At 39.4% G+C, this 27130-nt stretch overlaps 1 long non-coding RNA gene across 1 annotated transcript in view; it reads left to right on the top strand.

Moving 5' to 3' along the window:
* The window catches only part of LOC136841617 (uncharacterized), a 62471-nt gene extending 39788 nt beyond the window's left edge, over positions 1–22683 (top strand). Inside the window, exon 3 of the long non-coding RNA XR_010854041.1 lies at positions 22526–22683. This is a non-coding gene — a long non-coding RNA (uncharacterized lncRNA). The remainder of the gene's footprint in view (positions 1–22525) is intronic.
* The last annotated feature ends 4447 nt before the right edge of the window (positions 22684–27130 follow it).

Below are 27130 nucleotides of genomic sequence, written 5' to 3'. Positions count from 1 at the left end.
CATGATTATTGTGATTATGTTATGATAATAACCTACAGCATTTACTTTAGCGTCCTTGTGATGATTACTTATACACACGTATGTATGTGTGTGTGTGTATATATATATATATATATATATATATATATATATATATATATATATATATATATATATATATATATATATATATATGGTAAAAGGAGCTCATAATAATGCCAAAGGGTAGAAAGTTAATATAATTTACCGTATACGGAAAACCAACATTTTCACTTTCATACATTCATTGTTTTAGTTACCATGACATTTCTATCAAGATTGGCATAGCCAGAAACTTATTCTTCAGAGCCTTACGGATTTGCTCCCCAGATTTCCTGGAAAAGCGAATTGAAGTAATCCGTAAGCAGCTGTCATCTTTAAAGTACCCTGACCATATAATTGAGAAAGTGATCCTTAAAGCAAACATAATCTTCTACTGTTCCCCGAAAAACAAGAGTAGAGAGACGCCAACAATAAAATAAAAATCTCACACCCGTACAGTATTAAGACGTTGACACAGACACTCGGAAACACTAACCATTTTGCCTTTACCTGCCTAAATACCTTAGCCAAATCCCTGATTAATGTCCAACAAAAGCCAGTCCCCAAAGACACAGGAGTATATGAAGTCCCTTGCCTCGACTGTGACCATTCCTACATCAGTTGTACAGGTAAATCACTCCCCCAGAGATTAATACAGCATAAACGTTCAGTAAGGAATGGTCAACAGAGCTCAGCTATTTTTAACCACATAAATAACCGTTATCACAAAACAAACTGGAATTTGTCATGTACAACTTATAGCAGCAATTGTCGGTTCAAAAGCCAGATAGTAGAATCAGCGCTGATTAAACAAAGAAACACAATGAACCTCTCAAAAGGAGCTTGGGACTCAAATATTATAGATAAAATCTTCCTCCAACCAGTGATTGAGAAGCTATCAACTGGAGCGACATAATGGCTGACCTCAGGAACTCTTGGTATAAATACCGCTTTTCTCAATTCTTATCTCATTCCTTACTTGCCTGTGGAGGGAGATGGTGTTCTTCAAAATATATAGCATTAACTTTCTACCTTTCAGCGTTTTTATGGGCTCCTTTTATTAGACGGAATTCTGTTTTAACAAAAATATTTTGTGGTCATACATATACATACACACACATACACATATATAGATATACATATATATATATACATTATATATATATATATATATATATATATATATATATATATATATATATATATATATATATATATATATACAAGAGTGGTACAACGATAAGTTCACGTTTCTGATAGATCTCCAGATCGCTTTCAGCCATATTGCACACCAGTTTGGCATGGTGTAAATGAGTACCAGCATCTGCTGAGGTCATGCAAAAGGGTGCGGGGCTTCCAGTCTCGCCCCCATAGGCTTGCAAAAAGGAAAATGGAAAGGTTAGAAAAAATTAACTGGGTACCGGAAATTACACTTCAATGCCACTATTCATTAGGTTGCAATGGGAATTTCCTCAGTGCAACCAACAAAAGCATATATACTGTATATATATATATATATATATATATATATATATATATATATATATATATATTGCTAAGAGAGTTAACTCTCTCAAGGCAACTTGCCTTTTAAGAATCAAGTAAGTCATATTGTCAATTGGGTTCGTTTGCTATGACATGTGGATGGCCAGTCGTGGAATTGCCGCTCCCATCTCATTCTGATTTCCTTTGGTGCTTTAATCCTTTTTTGATCTCCGTGACTGCATTAAGCCTCTTCCAGATACTGGCCTCACCTCGGAGGAGCCTGATTGGCCCCAGGCACTGCTTAACCAGCCTGCCTTCGTCAAAAAGAGAAAGTCGGACACAACGAACTGCATTTAACCGGCCAGTGGGTGCATCTAACCAGATTTAACTGGCCAGCCTTACCCAAGGAGAGAGTTGGATCTGGAATCAAAAAGCCAGTAATCCCCGGAGCTAATAAACAGCCCTGCATCGCAGAGATTCAGGGAGAGACTGAGAATGAAGCCAAACAAGTCACTTCTCTTGACTGCCCACTCCCTCAGAACCATTTCCCTCTGTGGCTGAGTGCCTCAGTCCTAGTAACTGTAACCCCAGTGTCAATCCCTCCCCCATCCCCCTGTTCCCCCCATTGGTACAACTGGAAGAGCCATCTCTTCAGAATTAAGGTACAGTAAAAGGAATTTCAGGTTGTCCAGTCATGTAGCTTCTTCTCAACTTTTCTGTTTCAAAGTGCAGTTCTTACATAGACCTGACCGGTCATAATAAACTCATGTCATAAGTTTATTCAGTATTGTTTAATGAAAGAGGATTTCTGTTGCCCTCAGCGCTAGCCTTTTATCCTTGCTACCACCGTTACTTCATCCAGTGATCGTATGCCTTTCTCTGTTGCAGAAAGGAGTGTTTGCTGCTGTGAAACCCTCTGCCATGACTGTATGCTTGTTGGTTGCACCGAGGAAATTCCCATTGCAACCTTATGAATTGTGCCATTAAAGTGTAATTCCTGGCACCCAATTAATGTCTTTTATTCATTTTATGTGCTGCAGCAGGACCCCAGTGGCCTGCCTTATTCCTCCTTGTCGTTTGATTTTCTATTGTAAATACATGTAATTTAGTTATAATAAGAGTTTATCTCCAGAATCCCTCTAAAGTAGAGCCTTCAGCCCCTGTTCCTTCTTATTGTTTTTACTCTTGGAGGTGATACAGTCAGATTTGCTAAATCATTTTGGTAAGTTCCCTTTCCCCCCACATTCAGGCGTAAGAATTGGTGACCATGGCCAGCATCTTGCATGATCTTGCAAGCTTGCTTGTTCAGATCCCAGTGACTAGCAATTGCTTGTTGTTGCAAGACAGAAACAAACCCTTTTATCATAAAATCCCTTACCTGGGCATATACACAGTTGGGCAGGGGTTACACTGCGTAAGTATTTTGTTAATTTTATATTACTGTAATCATAATTTGTGACTTGAATTTCTTTCAGTCTTAATGTTAATGTTGCATGCATACCGTGCATATCATTTCTCTTCAGTGAGAGAATGTTGCCACTCGAAACACAAGGATTTGCTGCTAAAGCATGTTAGCAACTTACATGTCTAAATTTGTTAGGACTTAGCTAGGAAGTGAAGTGCTACAATCAGGGCAAAGTGCGATTATTTCCCATACATGTGTCTTGGACAATTTGCAGTCCATTAACTAGGCCCACAATATCTGGCAACCCCCTTCAAGTACATGGGAGAATCCACGCTCCCTCTTCATCAACCTCTCTCGCATGCTCAGTAACTCATTCATCATTTCATATAAACTTGCTTTGCTCCAAAATTCCTAGTCCGTTCACTTGAGAATTTGCATTTACAATTTAATTCATTTTTGCATACATTGTTGGTTGAGCGGTGGGAATAACTTCAAAATTGTCCGCCGTCATTCCATAAAAATTCTGCATGAGACTTGTGTTATTTCAGACCGTTGTTATATTGCACACGTCTGAATAATTTTAAATTATTACTCCATGATCTAACGTAAAATCATTCATGCACTGTTGTGATCTTTTGTTATACCTATCACAGTCACTAGTTTTCATCAGGTCAGCATTATGTAACGAACAATTGTTCACATAGTTGATTACCACGATCAATGTCCCGTTGCGTGATTATTTTAAGAAACGTACTCATCATATTTGACACATTTATCATTGCTGTGAAATAAGCATAACCATTTGTACACGTAACCGTTGTGTATACTTACAAGCTATTGCTTCATACTTGCTTAGCTCAACCAAACAAATTTACTTTGCTTAGTGTTCCCTGCTCTGAATGCTCGTTTTACGTGTCTCTCATTTACACAAACAAATTGAGGCTTACCCTGCCATATTTTACCGCTCTTTGCGAAAACCAAGGGGGAAACAAACCCATTACTTCCATGTTACCATACACGACAGAGTTACTCGGACATAAATGGAAACCAAGAACTCCAATCATTAACTAATCTTTAGAGTCAATTCTACAGAACGAGTCCCCACTCATAGTGCCGAAAAATTCAGCCATTGAACTCACCCTCACACCAGCGTACTATTGATGCGGTGTCTTATTTTATGTTCTTTGGAACCATATAACCTTAACTCCTTTTCTTGGAATCCATACCCTCTGCACTATAGCTGGAGAAAGTCTGTATGCATGCATGTTATCCATTGTTCTTTGGAACAAACAAATTGTTCTTTGGAACCTCGTTTCTGCATTCGGCAGACGAGCGATTGTAGTGTGTATGTAACTTATCGCTCACCTCAAATCTGCACTCGGCAAACGAGCAATTGTCGTGTGTATGTAACTCATTGCTCACCTCAAAGTTTTGCGTATTCTGCCTAACTTCATCCATGATCTCACTGCACATTGAGTGCCACTCCAAGTCCGCCTCATGTGCAACTTGGGCCACGTTACCACCGATCCGCACCTTGCGTGCAACTCAGTAGTGTATACATATTGCATCATTGGCCCAGTGATTTCATTGCAACTTTGGCTGCTCACAAATTTTGCACTCATAGCCCAGTTGCATCATGTTTCCACACCCCATCCACACTCTGAGTGCCACATATCTGGCCCTCCGAACCCCTGGCACCCAAGTGCCAAAACTACAACCATCACTACCCTGTATAAGAACTCAACCAGCAAGGTGTCTTTTGGCATTGAGTGCCACTAGTGTATCCTTCATCTTAATTGCATTTCAGGTAACCCCTTTTTGGGTCCTAGAGTACCACCCTCTCACTCCAAGGAATGCTCTCAGTGCCACCCTCTCCATAGGGAGCACTCTCACAGTATTCTAGGCACTCTCCCGAATTACTGCCCTTAATGTCAGGCTCAGTGCCATCCATCTTCGGCTTGCAGAACCAACCCACATACTAGTTCTCTGGAACAACCTTGCACTGAGAGCTAGTGCCATCTTGCAAAAGGGGCACTCCCATTACTAGTGGTGCCACCTATTGGCCCACACCATTGCATAACCACCCCCTGCCAAAAGCAGAGTACCATTTCCAGTCCGTGCAATTAATTGTATGGTCTTCCAATACCTACCTACTCCCCTTGCTTGGAGCTTGAGGCTCACAACAGCCACAGCAACATGTCTGCGTCTGGCGAAGATTACAGGAACTTCCTAGAAACTGGGAAAGAGCTGTATTTACAGGGGTGAACAACTGACCTCATGGGTTCAAGAACAAGTAGCTGCCGCCAAAAGGGAGGGAGAAACAAAGGAGGAGAGGGCGAAGAAGGAGAGAGAAGCAAGGGAGGAAAGAGAGAGAGAAGGAGAGAGAAGAAGTGGCGGAGAAGCAATGAAAATTCGAATTAGCCGTGGCTCAGGAGAAAAGAGCCCTCGCTGAATTGGAAAGACAGCAGAGAGAAGATGAAAGGAAGTATGAAGAAGCTAAGGCAGAGTGAGAAGGACAAGAAAGGGGAGGTAGAAAGACAAGAAAAGGAAAGCTAGTGAAATCATGAGCTAGCACTTGAAAAGTCTTGCCAGTAGAGTGCCACGGCACTTCCCCAACACAGGGCCAGCATCCCACTCCGGCCACTCCACAATCCACTCTCAACAGCATAAGCTTGCTAATTCCGAAGTGGAATGATGCCAAACCTGAGGCCTGGCTCGTACAAATAAAACGCATCTTCACCATCTTAGAGCCTACCGCAGCAGAACTCTCCTTAATCCCTGGAAAACACATGGATGGCAAGGGCCTAGTTGCTTTCCGCTCCTTAACCAGTAACAAGCAGGGAGACCTCAAAGAGGTCAGAAAGGCCGTCATCAAAGCTTACGAAATCACTCCTGAACGTTGGAGCCAACGTTGGCGCAGCCAACCAAAGGAGGCAGATCAAACTTGGATAGAGTGGGCATATCATATGGCAATCAAGCTGTTAAGCGTTTTGCTGGAAGCCCTTGATGTCACAACGTTTGAGGAACTGCTAGGGGGCATACAGCTGGAGGATTCTTTTATTATGCTCCAAGTTCTTTAGCCACCCACCTATGTGAGAAACGTCCCAACACTTTCGCTGACTGTTGTTGCTTGGCAGATGATTGGGACACCTACCGTCCTCCCACCAGTTCCCTGAATCGAAGGATAACTCCTAGTCACACTGCAGTGCCAGCCCCTCCTATATGCAGTTATTGCAAAAGGAAGGGACACTTGGAATCCCAGTGGAAATCTAAAGGAAGAGCCACTGCAACACCTCCCTCTGATCAATCCAAGCAACATAATAAATCTTCCCCAGGCCCTGAAAAGGATTTCAGCAAAATCTATTGCATTGCCTGCAAGGTCTCTGGGAACTCCGACCTCTGGAAGGATTGCCCTAGCAAAGCAGGTACACCCACCATTGCCCTGGCAATTACTAATCACCCTTACGTAGGGTCCCATATTTGTGGCACCTCCTTGAGGTAGCCATCCCACATGCCAGTTCAAGGCATTTGAAGACACTGGCGAGCAAATCTCCCTAATACGGGAAGACATGGTCCCCTATGGGGCTAAAATTGACAGACATAACTTCGTCACCATTGAGAGTATCAACCGTGTAAAATTGATCCTCCCAACAGTTCACTTGAAGGTCACCAGGCCCCACAGAACCAAGACCTGCACTCTTGCAGTAGCAAATTACCTTCCTGGAGGCTATGACCTCTCCTAGGATGGGGCTATCTGTCCCCACCTAACTCAAGATGACCCAGGGGTCCTAACTCCTCACAGTCTCTATTAGGCACTAAAAGTCCTCTCAGAACTGCTGACAGTGCCACCTGAGCACCCTGAGCAGTGCCAGGCTCCGTCTGTCTCGAACGTTGAGCCCTCACCAAATTTAATTCCTGTGCCAGACCCTGCCCTAATGCCAGTGCCAGAGCACACCATAGATCTCCCTTCCCGAAATCCCAAGCCTACCTCAAACTCCCTGCCCGTTCCACTTGAGCGACCTGAGCAGTGCCATGCTCCATCCATCCTGGACATTGAGCCAATTCCAAATTTAACTCCTGTGCCTGGTCCTGTTTCAGTGCCAGTGCCAGAGCATGTCATAGATCTCCCTTCAGGAGATCCCAGTCTGGATCATCTTTCTTCTCCTGGTTTGGCCCCGCTACCAGTGTTGGTAAGAGAGCCAACCCCAAGTTTACTAGGGGCTCTTCTGGATTCCCCTGACCACAGCGGAAGCTCACCCCCTGGTGCGGCCTCACAACCTGTTCCTGAGTTGGTCATTGTAACCTGCGAGCCTCTCATGCCCACGAAGACTTCTTCCTCTCCCAGTCCTCAGAAGATAAGACTCTGGGGGAAAATTCTGCCATATCTCAGCTGGTCGCAGAACTCAAGGAACAGCCATGGCAAATGGTAGAAATTGTAGGCACCGCTCCTGCTTCAGTTGTTGCAGCAGCCAGAACAGGTGGCACTCCAATACCATCCTTGGACTTGGTTCCACCAATTCCTCCTATAATGTCAAACCATTGACCTAAAAGAGGGTCAAGGAAGAAAGGTCAGAAGAGTAGAACATCCAGGTAGCCTAAGAGAACCACCAAGTTCTCCTGGCACTCGTGCCCATAGGGCATGGTGCCCCACTTTAATTGAGTATCTTGGCACACAACCAGAGTAGGATGCTACGTTACTCCCCTGCTCTCATTTTCTGCAATGTTTAACTTAATTTTCCTCTTTCAACCTTAATCATTTATAATCTCATTTTGCACCTTGTAACAACCACCATTTACCTGGTACGGTATCACACTTTGCTTTGTAGCACACTCTGCCCAATACAGAGTGGTAATCACCAGATCTCCTGGCCCTATGAGTCTTTGGCTTTCCATCCGTGCAGTTACTTGCATGGCAAATTTAAATTGTACGTAACAGAGCCACTAAGCCCTTATGACACTAGTGCCACACCTGGCCCAGTGCCCCCACCATACCTGAGTAACCTGGCATCACCTAACCCAGTGGTTTTCAATCTTTTTATGCCCATGGCCCATTTTTGGCATACCTAAATACTCATGGCCCACTGCCCTTCAGAATTGTGTAATGACGATAATAGAATTATTATGAAATATTTTAAGAACACTTTATTAGTTATACATTTTCATTTATGGAAGAGAGCACTAGCCTGCATTTACTGTAAAGGATTTTTCATTTTTTAAATACTATTTTGAAGATGTCCGTGGCATAGCCCCCTCGGAACTGCCCGTGGTCCACGGGTTGAAAACCGCTGACCTAACCCGAAACCACTAGTATTACCCTTACATCGCCTCATCAAGGCAATTAACCACATAGATTTATATATCCAAGAGATAATCTTATATTTAAGTGCATGACTAACTTATAGGTCCTAATTCTAATAATAATTCTATGAATTTATCTTACACCTATAATAGTAACTCATGACATAAATTATAAAGTTCGTGTGATACATTTTTTCATTGTGATTTATTGTAAGTGCTGCTTCATTTTAACCCTTAAGTACTAATGTAACTTACTCCCAGCAGCAAATTGATTCTGCACTAACATAACAATCGCCATCAGTGCAATAAAACTTGCATTTATCCAAAACACAGAAATCCTAATTTGAAGTTCATTAAAGCATTAAAGGGCTAGCAGAGGAGAAGTAATCCTTAAAAGTCAACTTGTCTTGCCTGCAGACATTCCCACCCAATTAAGGGTGTGATATGTCTACTTGTTGGGGGGCTGCTAAGTGCGTTAACTCTCTCAAGGCAACTCGCCTTTCAAGAATCAAGGAAAAGTCATATTGTTAATTAAATTCATTTGTCGCAACACACAGATGGTCAGTGGTAGAATTGCTGCTCCCATCTCATTCGGATTTCCCTTGGTGCTTTAATCCTCTTTTGGTCTTTGTGACTGGCTTCAGCCTCTTATTCCAGATACTGGTCCCACCTCGGAGGGGCCTGAATGGCCCAGGCACTGCTTAACCAGCCTGCCTTCGCCAAAAAGAGAAAGTTGGGCGCATCTAACCGCATTTAACCGGCTAGCCTCGCCCAAGGAGAGAGTTGAGTGTACCCAGAATGCATATGGAATCAAAAAGCTGGTAATCCCCAGAACTAATAAATAGCCCTCCATTGCAGAGATTCAGGGAGAGACTGAGAATGACGCCAAACGAGTCACATCTATTGACTGCCTGCTCCCTCAGAGCCACTTCCCTCTGTGGCTGAATGCCTCAGTCCTAGTAACTGTAACCCCAGTGCCAATCCTTCCCCCGCTGTTCCCCCCATTGGTACAACTACAAAAGCCATCTCTTCAGGATTAAGGTACAGTAAAAGAAATTTAAGGTTTTCCAGCACGTAGCTTCTTCTCAACTTTTCTGTTTCAAAGTGCAATTCTTACATAGACCTGACCTGTCCTAATAAACTTGTGTCATAAGTTTATTCAGCATTGTTTTATGAAAGAGGATTTCTGTTGCCCTCAGTGCTAGCCTTTTATCCTCGCTATCACCGTTACTTCACCCAGTGATTGTATGCCTTTCTCTATTGCAGAAAGGAGTGTTTGCTGCTGTGAAACCCTCTGCCACGACTGTATGCTTGTTGGTTGCACCGAGGAAATTCCCATTGCAGCCTTATGAATCTTGCCATTAAAGTGTAATTCCTGGCACCCAATTAATGTCTTTTATTCATTTTATGTGCTGCAGCAGGATGACAGTGGCCTGCCTTATTCCTCCTTATCTTCTGATTTTGTATTGCAAATACATGTAATTTAGTTATACTAAGAGTTTATCTCCAGAATCCCTCTAAAGTAGAGCCTTCAGCCCCTGTTTCTTCTTATTGTTTTTACTCTTGGCGGTGATACAGTCAGGTTTGCTATATCATTTTGGTAAGTTTTCCTGCCCCACCTTCAGGCATAAGAATATATATATATATATATATATATATATATATATATATATATATATATATATATATATACAGTATATATATATATATATATGTGTGTGTGTGTGTGTGTGTGCGTGTTGTGTCTGCGTGTCTGTGTATATATATATATATATATATATATATATATATATATATATATATATATATATATATATATATATATATATATATATATATATATATATATATATATATATATCGTGTGGGTGTGTATGTATTTCCTTCCCAGTAATGAGGATATATCAGTTTTATCAAGATGAAAACTTGTGTTCAATCTTGTTTACTTTACATTATTTGACAGTCCCTTTATTGTGTTGCATTATCTTCTTTGTTTTATTTAAATCTTATTCTTTTAAAATACCTTAATTGGTATTTTCTTCGTTTTAATTCATATCCTTTCTCATTATTCTGTTTCTCTTATAAAACGAAGAACCATGTTTTAACAGAACTGATAAAGCAGAATTAGATCTATTCCCGTAAATCCATCTGTTTACAGAGTTCCCCAAGAAGAACTTAGGTTATTGTTTTGTATCGATTATTAATAGTACTTTTTCTTCTTCTTATCATCATTAATATTATTAATAGCAATAAACTGGAGCCCCCGTTACTAGGACGCTTTGGCTATTGTCTTGAATACAATTGCTATTGTTCGCATTATTGGCAACATTATAACAACAACAGAACAACAATAAGTACGGCAATTTCAACAGTAATGGTGGTCTTGGCAATGTTGTCAGTACAAGCAACGCTCTTTACTCTATAAGATCGTGGTTGGTTAATCTCATTTGCCCTTTAGGTAAGGGCGATGTATCTTCATAATTCTCCGCCTCTTATTTTCCAGGAGGTTCACTTATGGGAAATACTTAATGATTTTTTTCTTTATATAATCATGTTAATTGGTTCAGGTTCTCAATTCAGTTTTTAAAATGGAGGAAGAGCAGCAGTACAATTCAAGACGATGACACAGACCAAGATATTCGAGTCCCAACGATCGACGCTTTTTGCAGATGAGTTCTTGTGTGGGTTCCTAGGCCTGAAATTCGGGAGGATAAGCGATGAGTCGCGCCATCCGTTTTGCAAGAATTTTGCCTTGCCTTTCCAGAACACTGGAAACAAAGAATGAAAACCTGGAAGAATGTTCAGAGCCTCATCACTTATTCAGAGAGCGAGATAATTCAGGAGAAAGCTTTTCCTCTTCGGGAAAAGAAGACAAACTGCAAATTGTGAAATTCCGCCGAAAATTCCGCGTGAAATTCCTCATGAATTTCTACGAAAAGATTGGAGGATCTTTTTTTTCCCCGGATCAGTTTTCCCCTGGGATAATCATCGTCGTTAACACCTCTCCAGTGAATTTGCCTCCGTTTCTTGTCGCCTTTACTAGTACCAGACGCTGTGAAAGTGTTTGGCTGCAAAATTACTCTGTTCTTTTCCCTCTATATCCCCATCTGGAAGACCCGGCCTTCCTCCCTGTCTCCAGAGATCCGTAATCTTTACTTTATCAACTTAGGGAGCAAATCAGTGAAAAGCGCTCTGTCGTGTTCTTCCTGATTTGAGCATATCTTCATCCTATAGACATTTCACGTCGTGTGTGTGTGAGAGAGAGAGAGAGAGAGAGAGAGAGAGAGAGAGAGAGAGAGAGAGAGGCAAAGGGGGAATTAGTCTTGATTGAATAATAGAAATCTGCAGCAAAACTGGAGACATAAACAGAGAAACTCGATATTAGTTTTCTTATAAAAAAATAAGATTTCTACGGAATGAAAATATAAATATAAATAAAAATAAAAGTGGTAACCATTTTCGTCCGTCGTGTTCACGTTCCACTCTCATTTACTGCCTGACCCTTTCCTCGTTCCAACAAGTAATGGCTTTTAACTATTCTTTCCTTTTCCTTTGACCTACTCCTCACTTCCTTCTCTTCTACTGCATACCAATGCCATCTTGGCTTCGACTGTACCATCTTATCCCTCTTATCTCTTCCGGTGATATTCATGAGATCCATTTCAGTATTCGCATTTTTATTCTCTCCAAATCTCTTCACCACTCACCTCCTGATGAATACCTACACTATGGCATTAGATGACATTGTCTTTTTTCATATGCCTCGCAACTTATTGTCACTGTTGCGCTTGTTGCTTTTATTGCTGATGCACCAGTCATAGTATTGGTTATCTTTATTACTGATACAAAAATCGACAGACAATTCCATTCCAACTGATAATAGAAAAGACACATGAAGTGAAATTTGCTTATATTTTCTTTTTGTTATTTGCACATTTCTACATAAGAGCAATTTACACAATACTGCTCATAGCTTACTGCAGCTCCTGCTATACCTTCAGATGACAGATTATTTATCATATCTTATGGAATGCAGTCTTATTATTTTATTAATCTTTCTTTCACTTGATCACGTTTGACAGCTAGAGACCCCAGGCTGACCCAGCCACTTTACTTCATTAAGAGGGACCTTAATCAACTTTTGAAGGTCATAGACAACATAAATACCAGAATTTCTACATCAGTTTTCCCCTACGTCATACCAAGATGAAAGCTTATGCAGTTCAAAAGTTATATTAGCAGCGCTCTAAAATGAACCTATAATTTCGAAGATTAGTTAAAAGAGAGCTGACTTTGTTATCATTATTATTAATTAAAAGCGTGAGTAACTTAGATTTGAAGGCTAAATTCAAGACAAGTAAAAAGTAAAGTAATAAATCAAGTCTGCATGGTGCAGCCAGACCAGCATGGAAAGCATAGATATTTTCGAGGACTAGGCCTACAACTACCCATAAGGGAAGAAGATAACAGATTGGTCGGGAAATCTTCATAGCCCTAAACAAGATAGTAATAAGACAAAAAGAAGTAAAAATGCACCAAAGTTTCTTCGGCGCAATCGAGTTTTCTGTACAGCGTATAGTGCTGTATGAAACTCTCAGGCCGTGGCCCATGACACTTTCAACCACGGCCCGGTGGTGGCCTGTGTTGTTGGCACCTATAGCGGTGCCAGACGCACGATCATGGCTAACTTTAACCTTAAATACAATAAAAACTCCTGAGGCTATAGGGCTGCAATTTGGTATGTTTGATGATTGGAGGGTGGATGATCAACTTACCAATTTGCAGCCCTCTAGCCTCAGGAGTTTTTAAGGTCTGAGGGCGGACGGGCGGTCAAAAAGCCATCTCAATAGTTTTCTTTTACAGAAAACTAAAAAGGAGTGTTGGGAAATGAGACCTTGAACGTACACTGAAACATTAAAAGATGTAAATTTTAGACTGTACCACGATGGTGCTAGCACGAGGATATTGCTGATATTAAGAAAAATATAATAGCTGTTAGTATGGTAAACTTTCACTAGTCATTATTAAGCAAGGGAATGCAGGAATAAGTAGGGAGTGGTTGTTAGTTCTTGTTAATATCAAATTATGTTTGGCACACTAATCCTAAAGCTCTGTTTAATTTAAAGAATTTGCTTTAAACCTTTATTTTTGCCTCGGTTCAACACATTTTGCCCGATCTTTATTTTAACTTATTTGATTAGGATCTACATTCTGCTCTATTGTGATGGCGGAGATCTCTTTTCTTCACTAACTCCTCCTCATCTCTTCATTATTTTTTCTATATTCCCTATTTCTCTTGTTTAATTTTTAGCGGTAACCCATTACCTGAATCATTTTTACACTCACCTGTAGACTACCTTCACTCATGTGTCTCGGTTGGTTGTTCTGGTCCAGAGGTCCAGACCAGGCCTATTAATCTTTTAAAACCTGACCGTACTTGTGGGCTGTCATCATGCAAGGGTCAGTGCTGGCTTAATGCCATCGTCCTTCATCAGATGAACAGTTATGCTGTGAAAATCACCTCTTAATCCACGATCGTCTTTCACAACCAAAACAAAAAAAAAGAAGAAAAATCGGACGGAATTCTGAAAGCCAGTGTAAGTCTATCTTCTGATAAGAGGTTTCTATTTTAGTTTTCTGTTAAAGAAAACTATTGTGATGGCTTTTTGTCCGTCCGTCCGCCCTCACTCTAGCCTCAGTAGTTTTTATTTTATTTAAGGTTAAAGTTAGCCATGATCGTGCATTGGGCACCGCTATAGGTGCCAACAACATAGGTCACTACCGGGCTGTGGCTGAAAGTTTCATGGGCCTTGAGTGAGAGTTCATGGGCCGTGGCCGAGAGTTTCATACAGCATTATACGCTGTACAGAAAACTCGATTTCACCGAAGAAACTTCGGGACATTTTTTACTTTCTTTTCTATTACTGTTATCGTAGACGCTCACAGAGACACACGCACATGTTTAATATCCGCCATTTTGTGTCCAAAGAAGATTTCTCATTCGTTTGCAGTACATACGACGAGCTGAGTTCTATAAAGGGAGCGCTGCTCCCCTACCAACAGAACGAGTCCCGGAAGGTCGTCTCATGCATAATGTAAGATTTGTATAAAAATGCTAGTTCTAGTTTTTTTTTATTTTTTGTTTTACAACAGATATTTTCTTCATTTCTTCTTGACTCTTTTGTACGGTTAGATTAGTTTTTTTGAGTAAAGATCTCATATACTGTACAACATTTGTGTATGCTCGAACACTATCAGTTTTATTTTTTGACAGATATTTAAGGATAATGATAAACCAAAGAACATTGTTAGTTACCGCTTCCTTAGAAATACACACAAACACACACACACATATATATATATATATATATATATATATATATATATATATATATATATATATATATATATTTATATATATATATATATATATATATATATATATATATATATATATATATATATATATATATATATATATATATATATATATAAATTTACTTATATATGTCCTCAGCACACATGCACTTGTTTCCTGTACTTTTAAAATAAATGAAAAGTTTCAAAAGACTAAAGCATTCACTAAAATAAGATATTAAGAAGTTCCGAAGGTGATCCTGAATTTTTGCGAGAAATATCATTCTTATTCAACTGAGCAGTCAGAGGTTACACAGATTAACAGAGAGAAGTATTTTAGCGAGAGAACTGGAAAGGAAGCCGTAATCAGATGCAGTACATCAAAGCTCGAGCGAGCAGCTGTGAGTACGTGAGTGTCATGATCGCGTTGAACGGTCATTTGGAAGTCAATTTTATTTTCTGCTTCATTCCGGCTATTCACCATTCACTTTGGGTCACCTTCAAATACAAGGGTTAATTTAACAGAATGGACAGCCTAATGCGCCTTTCTAGCCCAGGCTCGAAGATAAGAAAAAAGGATCACGAAAGAAGACATAGACCTTCAGTCTCTTAAAGGGTGCACGGTTACAGAAGCCAGGAAAAAACAGAGGCAGAAAAAGAGTTCCAAAGCTTAGCAATAGTAAGAAAGAATTGGATATTGAACCTTGAAGGTGATAAATGACAGAAAAGATAAAAAGGCAGAAAAGTATAATTTCTCGCGAGCTGGTTGTGTCCTTCATTTGCAAGAAGAAAAAAATCGCGCTGGATTAATTGTCTAGAGAATAATTCATCTCAAAAGAATGTCACTGATGACTAATTCCACAATCAAAGAAAGACGAAAGAAAGTATCTGGCGAGAAAAGATTTCTTGAAGGATGCTCTTCCATTAATGGCAGACACGTTGCATATTCCATGAGGATTTGCAGCCTAATAGCAAATGAAATAAACTTTAAAGCAAATTTTGCATGTTTCTCGAACATTCTGTTTTTATCATTCTTTGTGTTAATACTTTTAGCTACTGACAGAACCTTTGGATTTGACAAAATTGGTGAAGTATGGAGATGAGCCACTGAAAAATATATTGTGCTGGAACTCACTTTTCTTCTTGATTTTGGGGGTCTTGTCGGCATCCTCCGCGTCAGTGCCATGTTTATTGTGAACAGGCGAATCGAGTAAAGCATAATACATTGGATAATGCAAAAGTTTAAATAGAGAAAAGAACTGGAAAGCGATATTGTCACGTCAAAGAATCACTGAATTAATCGAACTCCAGCTCACCTGCAATCACTGATGATTAACAACGTAAACTGAGATCTAAGCTGAATTTCTTTCAGCTCGTAGTTGGAGGTATCATACCGAATTATTTTGACTCAAATGTGCTGCTTTGATAGGACAGAATAAAACCAGTTGCTCATAGGTATTTGACAGGGGGACAGTAGTACACTTGAAAATGAAGGGAAGGCTGAAAATTATCTAATTACCTATATATGGCATTTGTTCCTTAGGCTCATAAAGTTGGTTTCATTTTGACTGAAGGAAAAGTTAGATATCAAAATTTTTAAATTGCATCCACACCACAGTAAAACGTGTCATAAACACACGTCGGAAAGTTAACGTATACATATAGCATACAGGTTGAAAACAAGTCAGTGACCGTAAGGGGAAAACGAATCTTTGGCAGATGCTTGATAATCTTTTTTTGTAACTTGTATTCAACATGTTTATGATAAATTTACCATAATTTCCCAACATGCAGTTGCGACATGTTTTACTGCAATGTGGACGCATCTTAAGACCAGTCAGTATGCTGATTTAAATCGAAATATTTGTATTCGCTTTAAAATCAACATTTGTTTTATATATGAGGTTAAACCCTCTTCTTTCTCCACCTACTTACAGTATACTGTGGATATCCATGATCCTGATCCTAATCTTAACTCTACGAAACAACATTTTCCCTGCCCTTCTCTCTGAAAGTGGTGTCAGGCTTATAAGGGACATGAGACTGGAACTACTGCTTTCACCAGTCACTTAACAAGCATTCAGGTCCTTGATGTTAATCTTCGCTCTCTGGAACAGCCTTTAAGCGTCCACCTTCTCCCATATTCGACTTCTCTCTTCATCCTTTGATCCTCACAAAACATCTCGGAACATTCTTTACTCCTGTTTACGTTTACAAAGGCTAAAGCTTTCTGCAGTGCTGACGAAATTATATCTGAACTGGTGACTTGCTTTCTCTTTATGACGTCATCTCGCTGAAAACCCTTACTCGAATATCTACTAGTATTCTCTACATCTAGTTCTTCGTTGGACTGGTCGGTACCATTCTCGGCCAGCTCTCTGCAGGGCCCGAGTTCGAATCTCCGGCCGGCCAGTGAAGAATTAGAGGAACTTATTTCTGGTGATAGAAATTCATTTCTCGCTATAATGTGGTTCGGATTCCACAATAAGCTGTAGGTCCCGTTGCTAGGTAACCATCTGGTTCTTAGCCACGTAAAATAAGTCTAATCCTTCGGGCCAGCCCTAGGAAAGCTATTGATTAGCTCAGTGGTCTGGTTAAACTAAGGTATACTTAACTTATTCTCTACATCTGCTCATGTCCTCCAAATTTCGTTGTCAGTTCCTGCCAGGAGTCTGTCTTTTCGCCAACGAGCTGAAATTCTGTTCTTTGGAGTCCTCCTCAACAGACACAAGACTCGTAACACATCTTTGGAACGCCCATGTCAAGGATAACGACCTTTTCTTTTTCTCACTCACATGATGAAACAAATGACTCGGCACATCTTACATGGTTGTGATAACCAGGTATCCAGCATTTCTGATCTCTGCATTTACCTTATTGTATGGCAGCTTTTTACTCTCGCTGTTGTCCTTACTCACCTCGGTCTTACCTCTCCCGAACTCCCCCAAAATACCTTTCCTTTTGGGTATCACCACCACCCTCTTTTCTGTGACTTACCTTCGCATCTCTCACACCTGTCCTTCCAAGCGACACCTGCCTGTGATGGATACAGTGTTCCTTTATGCTGTTGTAAGTTATTTTTTTCCTTACCAAACTTCATGAGTTATTTTTCCTTCCATCTATGCAGTACTGCCCTCATATTTGAGGTGCATTTACTGTTGTTTTCCTTCTTGTCAGGACTGGATAATATACGGCAGCTTACAGAATCACTTATCTCTTCGTTACCTACTGATCATCTTCGTCATCACCATAAACTGGCCCGGTGCCTCCATAAGCATATTCCAGTCATTGTCCATATCGCTGAAGGGGAACTTGTCTGATTGATTGCTGGTGGCTACCTGGTGTCGTGAATCGGAAGAGAAGGGGCTTTCCTTCTCTTTCTCTGAAAGGATTTCGTTACACCCGCCAAGCCATGACTTATTACATTCATCTGTGAAGCTTTGAAATTCTCCCCCTGCTTTCAGTTCCTTGATTCCTATAGTCTTCCGTCTTTCAAGGGGCGGATCTATCACTTCTTACAGGCTTACACACCTCTCGTTTTCCTTCCTCCTTCCTTTTCTTGCTCCCATCAGGCCTTGCCAAGTCCAGCCGAGTTCTGTATTTAGAAAGTCACATTTACAACTGCTGGGTTTCGCCTGAAAATGAAATATGTTAAAGTTACGGGTGGTGTTTTACTTCCGTTATGCTATCATAATATGCTTATGAGTTTCCTAACAAGAATAATTACCATATTTATAGTTGTCAGATGGTATCAAAAGTATATGCTACCTGAATAATCTCTAAAGAGGAGATAGAGTTAAGTTGTAAATAAATGACATATTAGTTATAATACTATTTGTGTGTGTACGCTCGCGCGCGTACGTGTGTGCGTGATTGGTTTCAGTGTGCAATGTTTGTAATGTCTGTTGGTATGAGGTTTTCGGCCTCCGTACTGTTTATCTTTACTTTGAGCTGATTTAGTGTATTTGATTATCCTTGCTATTTGATTTTGCTAATGTAATAGGTCTGCGTATGATCACTTTTGGTTAAGCTAAAATTTATCCTTGTTAACAGCAAGGGGGTTGCGCATCTTGCGCAAAAGAAACTGCTTACTGAAATGTGGAACTTTTGAATTAGGGTAATCAGCATAGGACATTATTTACACTACAAAAAGACACAGACACACACTCATTCATACATATATCTGTATTTACGTTTACTTGCTTATGCCTATTTGTGGAGATGTAGCAATTTAACAGTAGGCCTAAACCTTACCTTCTAGCCTTTCAAGATCTCAACATGCTGGCTTGCTTCAAACCAAGCCTACGCTTCAGGCGTACAACTCGCAGCAGCATGTTCCCCTGCCAATGATGCTGAAAGGTCAAGGAAGAATGTCACGGACGGTCATAAGAAGCGCGGAATTGCTTCTTCATCTACAATTAAAGCGTCCTCAAGCACGTGCACCTCGACTTGAGTCTACTCCAGTCGCTACGTGAGCAGCTTCTTAGTCCACACAAGGTCCAGAGAGTGCGCATCTCCACCGAGCCTTCGTTTTCCGTGAAAACAACCACCCACTCAACTTGACAGAACATTCAGATTGCACTTCCTCTTCTCCTGTCTGGGCAGTCAGGCAGGCACGCTGTCGCACGAAACGGTTGGCAACAAATCGTCTTAGCGACGACCATGTCGCTATCCAGGCATTACGAAGGATGATGTGAATCGCCTTACTAACAAAGATAATCGGTCGATGTCGTACGGGTGCCAACCTTACTTCGCTCTTGCGCTCGCCAACCCTCACCTTCCTCCTTTCCTTCCTTAGACAAGTGACGTTGCTTCTCTGAATGCCACGCAAAATACCCAGGGGAAAGTGATCTTCCCGCTGACCAACAGATCAGACTAAACCTATGAAGGAAAAGTAATATCTATTTGTGAACGGGCAGTAAACCTGCTTAGAATGGCTGATGCTTTGGTTCGGTAAAGTCGCACGGCTTTTTTGCCGTATATTTTTCGTTTCTTAGGCATGCTCTTCAATGAAAGGCAAAGTTTTATTACTTGTGAATCTTTAGGAAGGCTCTTATTTCACCCCTGAAAGGACCACAAAGTAAGTCACCACAACCATTCAAATGCTCTTTTTTGGATAGATACAAGATTTTTTTTATTTTGATCCTATGCTAATCATGCTTGACGCTTATGGCTTTCAAAATGATGGTCCCTTACCTCTCTCAGCGAGCGCTTTCAGGGGAGAAATTCCATAACCAGCTTTCTTTCTTTAGTTTATTCCGATAATAATTGCGATGAGGAAGATTAATTGTCCTATGGCTTCGACAAAATTAAGCACAATAGAATATTTGTCCCTTTTTTGGGCAAAATCAAAATATCACATTAGCCTAAATGCCTTCAGACTTTAGAAATAAAGACGAAAAGAATATGACTACGAGCATAAGTATCTCACTCGCTTTTAACTCTCAACTTACACTATTAGATATCCTTATGCAAGTAGGTGCCAAGATTAGCAAAATCTCTACTCTAAATTGTTAAGAGAAGGCGACGTATAAATAGGCCTTTAAGATGAAGTGTATACATTTCAAATGCCAAGCTGATGGGTTTCGCATTCCTTGTTCATTTCTTCAATATTAACTTTTTTTAGATTTAATATAAACTGGATTTGTATATACTGAAGGAGACTATATTTTTAAATTCAATCAAGAGTTGTTTTTTTTTATCGCATATTAATGATAACTATTACTGAATTTTTGTCATTTAGAATTTTTTAAGCACGTTGTGTTTCAGACTCATTAAACATTCACTCCGGTTTACGTTTTCAAGCAGAGCACATATATACATATATGCATGCTTCATACATACATAAATAAACGTCTCCTTTGTATCCTAGAATTCTTAATGGTTTAGATATGTCGACGATATTCTGTATATCAGTCCTGTCGGCTTTCTACTGAACCTTTCTCCATATCCATATGCAATAAGAACGGTTTATGGCTATAAAATCAAATTAGAGACTTGAAGCATCAGGTCTACCACTGCACGAAAAGTGTATGTGCAATATACAGGGTGTTTCGAAATTAGAGGCCCCCCCCCCCTGTACAGCATAAACTAAAATTGATATGGACAAAAACAAAAGTAATTTAGAACAGGTATTTATTTAAGTTTCTCTCTGAGTATTTAATATTGTGTGTGGCCTCCATCTGCCTGTACCACAGCCTGCATTCTTGAGGGTATGATTTCAGCGAATCGCAAAAAAGCTGAGACTCAAACTCCATTTCCCTGAGCACTTCGGCTTTGGTCACCTCTCTTCGCAGGTCGTCGAGGCTTGGTATACCATCATAGTTCACTGTGCGCGCTTCAGCACGATCCTTTAAGGTACTACCAATGTTTTCACACACATTGAGGTCAGGGGAGCTACCTGGAAATTGACGAGAAGAAATCGATACCACTGTTTCGAAGCAGCTCCTGTGTCTGAAGAGCCTTGAAACATGGTGCCTTATCATGCAAAAATGTGACTTCTTCAACAGATAACACATTTTCAGGATCTTTGAGGAAAGGAAATACTCCACCAGTAAGCACAGTTTCTCTGAAGTATTCTCCATTCCACGACTGTCCTTTTTCGTTTGGCTGTGAAACAGAGAAAAATTCCGAAACATTCAGGAACTTCACAATTTGGCGATAGCACATGTCATCGCTGAAATCATCCAACTTTGCAGCCCAAATGATGTCATTTTTATGATTTGGCTTCCTGACTGTGTAAATGAAGAATTCATCTGATGCGGCAACATGGAGAAAGTCAGCTTCATCCCATTCTTTAAGAAATGAACCACAAAACCATGCACGGTCTTCTCTCTGTTGCTGAGTGATGTTGGGCTTGCTGATAACATGAAATGGCTTGATACCAGATTTTTTCAACTCATGATATACAGCACTATAACTTCTCTTCTTTACCCTTTTTGTTTCTAGTTCAAGCACCAATTTATGTAAAGACTTTCTTGGTCTACCCACTGCCTCAGCTATGATGTCTTTTGACTTCTGAGAAAGGACTTCAGGCTTTCCAAGATTCTCACTCTTTTCGCGATAACAGTCATATCGATTTTTGTTCCAGTTTCTTTAAACAGAGGATTCATCTATTTTAACGTATTTAACTATCCAGGAACGTGAAATGAAGGATGTGCCAGCATCTCTGGGCTCTCTGAAGGTTATAGCCCAGATTCGGTCAATCCATCTAATTTCCTCCGAGTCGTTAGCCATGGCTGTATCTAACTCGTCACTCAGTCTGAAAATACAAGAAATGTAAAATGAAAAATAGCTTAATAGAAACTTAAAATAATGTACTTGGAGATAGGCTATAGCAGAAAACTTCATAACTTTCCATTTGTTCTTTGGGGCGGGGGTGCCTCTAATTTCGAAACACCCGGTATATATATATATATGTATATATATATTATATATGTAATATATATATATATATATATATATATATATATATATATATATATATATTATATATGTAATATATATGTATATACTGTATATATATATGTGTATGTGTATGTATATATGTATGTATGTAAGCAGATATACCACAGGGAAAATTAAACATTGGTTATAAATTCTGACCAGTTTCATTTTTTGTTTTCAGTCTCTAATACATCAAGAGGACTCGTGAAAATACCCTAGAAACTGAAGGGAAAACTAGTCAGTATTTGCACCTAGTTTAATTTTTCCTGAGGTATATCTGAATATATTTATCACATGTAATTTTTGTATTTTACACAACACACACACACACACACACACACACACATATATGTAGGTATGTGTGTGTATATATATGTATATATAGATAGATAGATAAACATGGCATATTAATCTGTGTCTTTCATGGTCAACGGCAACCCCATACCTCCATATCTCAGGTCAGGTTATTTACAGAGAACTGTTACTGCGGTGGTGTACAACTTGGGCACTGCTGTCCCAGGACTTGCCAGGGGTTTGGAATACAGATGTAATGCCTCTCAAGACAGAGGGCCGCCTGGTGTTGGAGGAACGTACCTAAGATGGCAGGTGAGAATCTTCTCTTTATTATTTTTCTGGCTGCTCTGCAAGGTAATTGGCATCAAACGGCCGGAGCGCGCGGGTAGCATGTCCATTCTTTGAACTGATATTTCAGAAAGAAAAAGAAGAAAAAAAATGAAATACTGGCTCTTAGTGTTATGAATGTGTGTGGATATGGTGCGGAAGAGAGGAGAGGCATGATTTTTTATTTGTTTATTGTGAATGTATAGGCCTCCATAACTATAATTTTGCTACCGTGAGTACTGTTAGGCCCTCTTTCCGATTATCGAAAACACACACACACACACACACACACACACACACACACACACACACACACACACACACACACACACACACAATGGGAACATGTATGAAGACTTTGTTTTCAAGAGCTTTGGGAGTTCAGATGAAGGAATGCCCTTTAAGTTAAACTATTCAGTTCAAAATCAAAATATGGATAGTGCGTCAGTAGGAGAAATGGGGAAAGGAAGAAATTACTGCTGATTGTATGACAAGAATTGAGAATCGGGAGAATATTCACTTATCGCTAAGGAGGAACCTCCAAAGATATGGAGACGGATAATCTCCTCGCGCAGCACTTCTCTATAGACGTCAGGATTTCATCATTTTCAAATAATAGTGACGAAATGATGACGTGATAAAGACGTTATCTAGTATAGTTATAGCCAAAGGTTCAATGTTATCAATTATAAAGAACTGGAATTTTTGACAATAAGAATGGTCATAACTGCGCTTAAGTAACTGATACTACTGATTTACTCTGTGATAGTGGACATTCTACTGAAAACAGTAATGATAATTATGAAGGGAATTGTATAAATGGTAATTACCAATAGATAAAAGATGATAAGTGTTAACGGGGTATCATTGAAATGAGGAGAATAAAATGCTATAAATTTTCAAATAATAAGAAAGGAATACTCACTATAACAGATGAATAAAGCAACTATGAGAAAAACCTAAGCAACGACGATAACAAGTTGAGTACGAGAAATACTTTATACCACCCCACCATATATATTGACAATATCTCTCTTTCCAGACCCTCTCTAGTAACAGATATTTGTTACCGTTGCCAGTTTCTGCTGAACTGGAAGGTTATTGCTAGTTTTTGTTATTAGCTTCCTTATATATTAGATATTGTTTGTCTTTATAACGGTCAATGCATACTGGTGTCTCCCAGTGACGTCTGACGTCGTTTGTCAAGCGTCTCGTGATGTCATTTGAATAACAAAGCTGGCTTGGAAACGAGTCAGGGACACTAGTATTATCAGCAGAACTGGCGGCAAGGGAGCGTCGGATTTCTGTATAGTTTATGTACTTGGAGAAAATCTCGTAGGTTGTTCTACATAACTTATGTACGTATATCAGCATTTATAGGTTTGGTTGGATTGCATGTGTAGATTCACTAGATTATATCATATTTTCCCGTCTGGGAATTATATTGATAAATATATTTTGGCCGTCTATGACCTTGGCAACTGCGAACCTAATTTTATATATAAAATCAATAAATAAATCGTGCTGCTATTTAGGATATACGTTTCTGTAATTCATATGCCTCTAGTATGAGTCAGATTTCAGATACGTCTCCTTGATGATGACTTCTGCAGTAAAAATTATTTTCACACGGCAGGTAATGATCGGGCAGCCATGTAGCCTATTGCGATTCTGTTTCAGTTTACAGGAACGTCTTAATGAGAATGCGCTACACTTATACATTATTGTAAATGGGTTTTACGCATGTATTGACAAATATAAAGGAAAAAATACAACCTGACCAGGAACTTTCAGACTTATGGAGATACTTTAATCCTACATCAAAGCGTCGTGCACTATTGTCCTAGCTTTTCTGAATATATATATATATATATATATATATATATATATATATATATATATATATATATATTATATATATATATATATATATATATATATATATATATATATATATATATATATATATATATATATATATATATATATATATATATATATAAGATGTATGTGTGTATTCATCTCTTTGCTAAGTTATCTTTTCAATACTTTTGTTATTTTCTTTTCTTGAGTATCTTTTTTTTTTTTTTTTTTTTTACTCGTGGGAATTCTATTTAGTGACATTTTGCTTTGCAAGTTAATGACCTTTTCGGCCCATTCCATGGGAACATTTGTTAATTCTGAATACTCATGATAAGAGGAAAAATATACTAAATCTTGGTTTCTTTTTTCATTGTATCATGCTAAGTTATTTGAGATAGTATTGTTGTATGGAAATAGATTTACAAAGGGGACCTGTAAGATGTACCACAGATTCCTGTCGGATCTCTTCTCAGAGTATCAAGAAATATGGGGAGGCGCAGGAGATGAAGTAGTTATATGCAGCTTTAACAGAAAAGGTATGTGCAAGTTTCGGGATAGTGACTGAACACTTTAAAAATATAACTCTTCTGTGAGTGGATCTTACCTAAGATGATAAGGAGCAAATGTTCCCAAATCGCAAGGGAGAATTTGGGTCTTCAGAAAAGTTGTATTCCAGTTTTGATTAAAGAAACTCATTTACTAGAATCAAATGTCTGGGCAAGAAATTGTAAATAAAGGATGGACTATGGATGTTACCAGTCCAACTGAATGATTAACGACTGACTGATTTATAAAATTCAGGCTGCCAAGCCAAGCATTGGGAAACTTTTGGCCTCTCAGCGCTGAAGACACTGAAAATAGGGAGTTGGAGTGGTTGGACAGCAAGATAAAGAGAGCCAGGAAATATATGAGATGAAATACAAGGATCTAAAGGTGGAAATGGGAGAAAGTCCCACATTTGCACAGAGACAGCAAGATTGAAGAAAGGAAGCGGGGATCGAATTCAAGTAAAAGGCAGTGGGTGCGGCTCTGGGCCGAAGGGACGCTGCAAACACCCTTTAGTAATGCTTACAGTAAACCACGGGAGGTGCACTGAAGGGACTGATCCCTTACTGGGGCTACAAGTCCAATACTTTAGCCTTAAAAGGCCGGAGACCTTGAACAACTGCAGCAGCGGATAGAAATGGAAGCAGCGCGTCTCAAATAATTACACTACCAAGCCCCTGACGGGGTTGCAGTTCCGATCCACATTACGATTTCAAGCAGGGTAAATAAATGAAAATAGATGCAGTGTACAAAAGTGATGAGTGTCAGGGGAGGAAGAGGAAGGGTGAACAGGCTTCGGATCAGGAGAGAGCTCACAGAGTAGGAAGCATCAGCATTTATCAGAAAAGATGGGCGGCAGTCAGATTCGAATTACAACGACGATATTCTATGGATATATTCAAAGACGGAAAAGGAAGGGTGGGAGACCTTTCTTGCACTAATTCCACTCTGTGAAGCGTGATTTGCATAAATTCTTAATAAAAGATCAAGCAGAAATGGAGGAAGTGGCAGGGGACGCAATTTAGATGGCATAATTGAGTGCACACCTTGAGCAGTAATGGTCGATAAGCCATAGCACATACGTGGGTATATCAGTGCGTAAGTTCGCTTGTATGTGTGCGAGTAGATAAAAATAATACATCCTCTTTACAGAAAATAGACAAATCAGTAAATAAAACGAGATGTTGGTGTCACGAAATAGTTCATCATTACGTATTTGTTCAAGGCAGAAAAAAGTCTATATATATATATCCACACACACATATACATATATATACACATGTACATATCATATATACATATATATACTGTATAATAAAAGTGACAACTGAATTTATATTTCTTAATGAATAAGCATCGTTGAGGAAAGAGTCATAAAAAACAAAGATATCGCGGTTACTCCCGGAACTCCCTCACTTACCACATATGGTAATGAAATGAGCAGCACTGCCTTGGCACCTACCAGAAATTTCTGGTCCAGAGAAAGACGCTCGCTATTTATTTGTGTCATGGCAGCCTCCTAAAAAGAAAGAAAACTAAACAAAGATGACAACGAACAACACTGTCGCGACACCTACCGGAAACTGTTGCAGTCCACTGAAGACGTTAGTGCGTCATTTGTTTGTTCTGCGAGGGTCCCCTTGAGATTAGAGAGAGAGAGAGAGAGAGAGAGAGAGGGAAATAAGCTGAGGAAATAAAGACGGCTGGGAAATCTAGGCTTTGATGAACATTTAAACAACCTCCGAAAATCTAACTTTGGAATGACGCAGAAAAGCGAGAGTAACAATCCAGTTCCCGGTAGATTTTCTAAGTCTTCCTTGTGTAATTTTTTGCAAATAAAACAAGACCATTTCTAAGTCTTCTTATAACTGTAGCATTATATCAAATACCTTATGAACCTTTAATACTGTTCGTGATATGCATGTTTTTTTAGAAAAAAAAACACAGTAATATTAACTCGATTAGTAAAGAATTATGTATACGCAAAAAAGAAGTAAAAGAGCATATACCCTAAAGTTTAAATTTAGGGAATATATTAACATCTAAAAA

This window comes from Macrobrachium rosenbergii, chromosome 9 (genome assembly GCF_040412425.1).
Source record: "Macrobrachium rosenbergii isolate ZJJX-2024 chromosome 9, ASM4041242v1, whole genome shotgun sequence".
NCBI classification, from domain to species: Eukaryota; Metazoa; Arthropoda; class Malacostraca; order Decapoda; family Palaemonidae; genus Macrobrachium; species Macrobrachium rosenbergii.
Note: the sequence above shows the minus strand (reverse complement) of the source record. Positions and strands in the feature narration are given on the sequence as shown.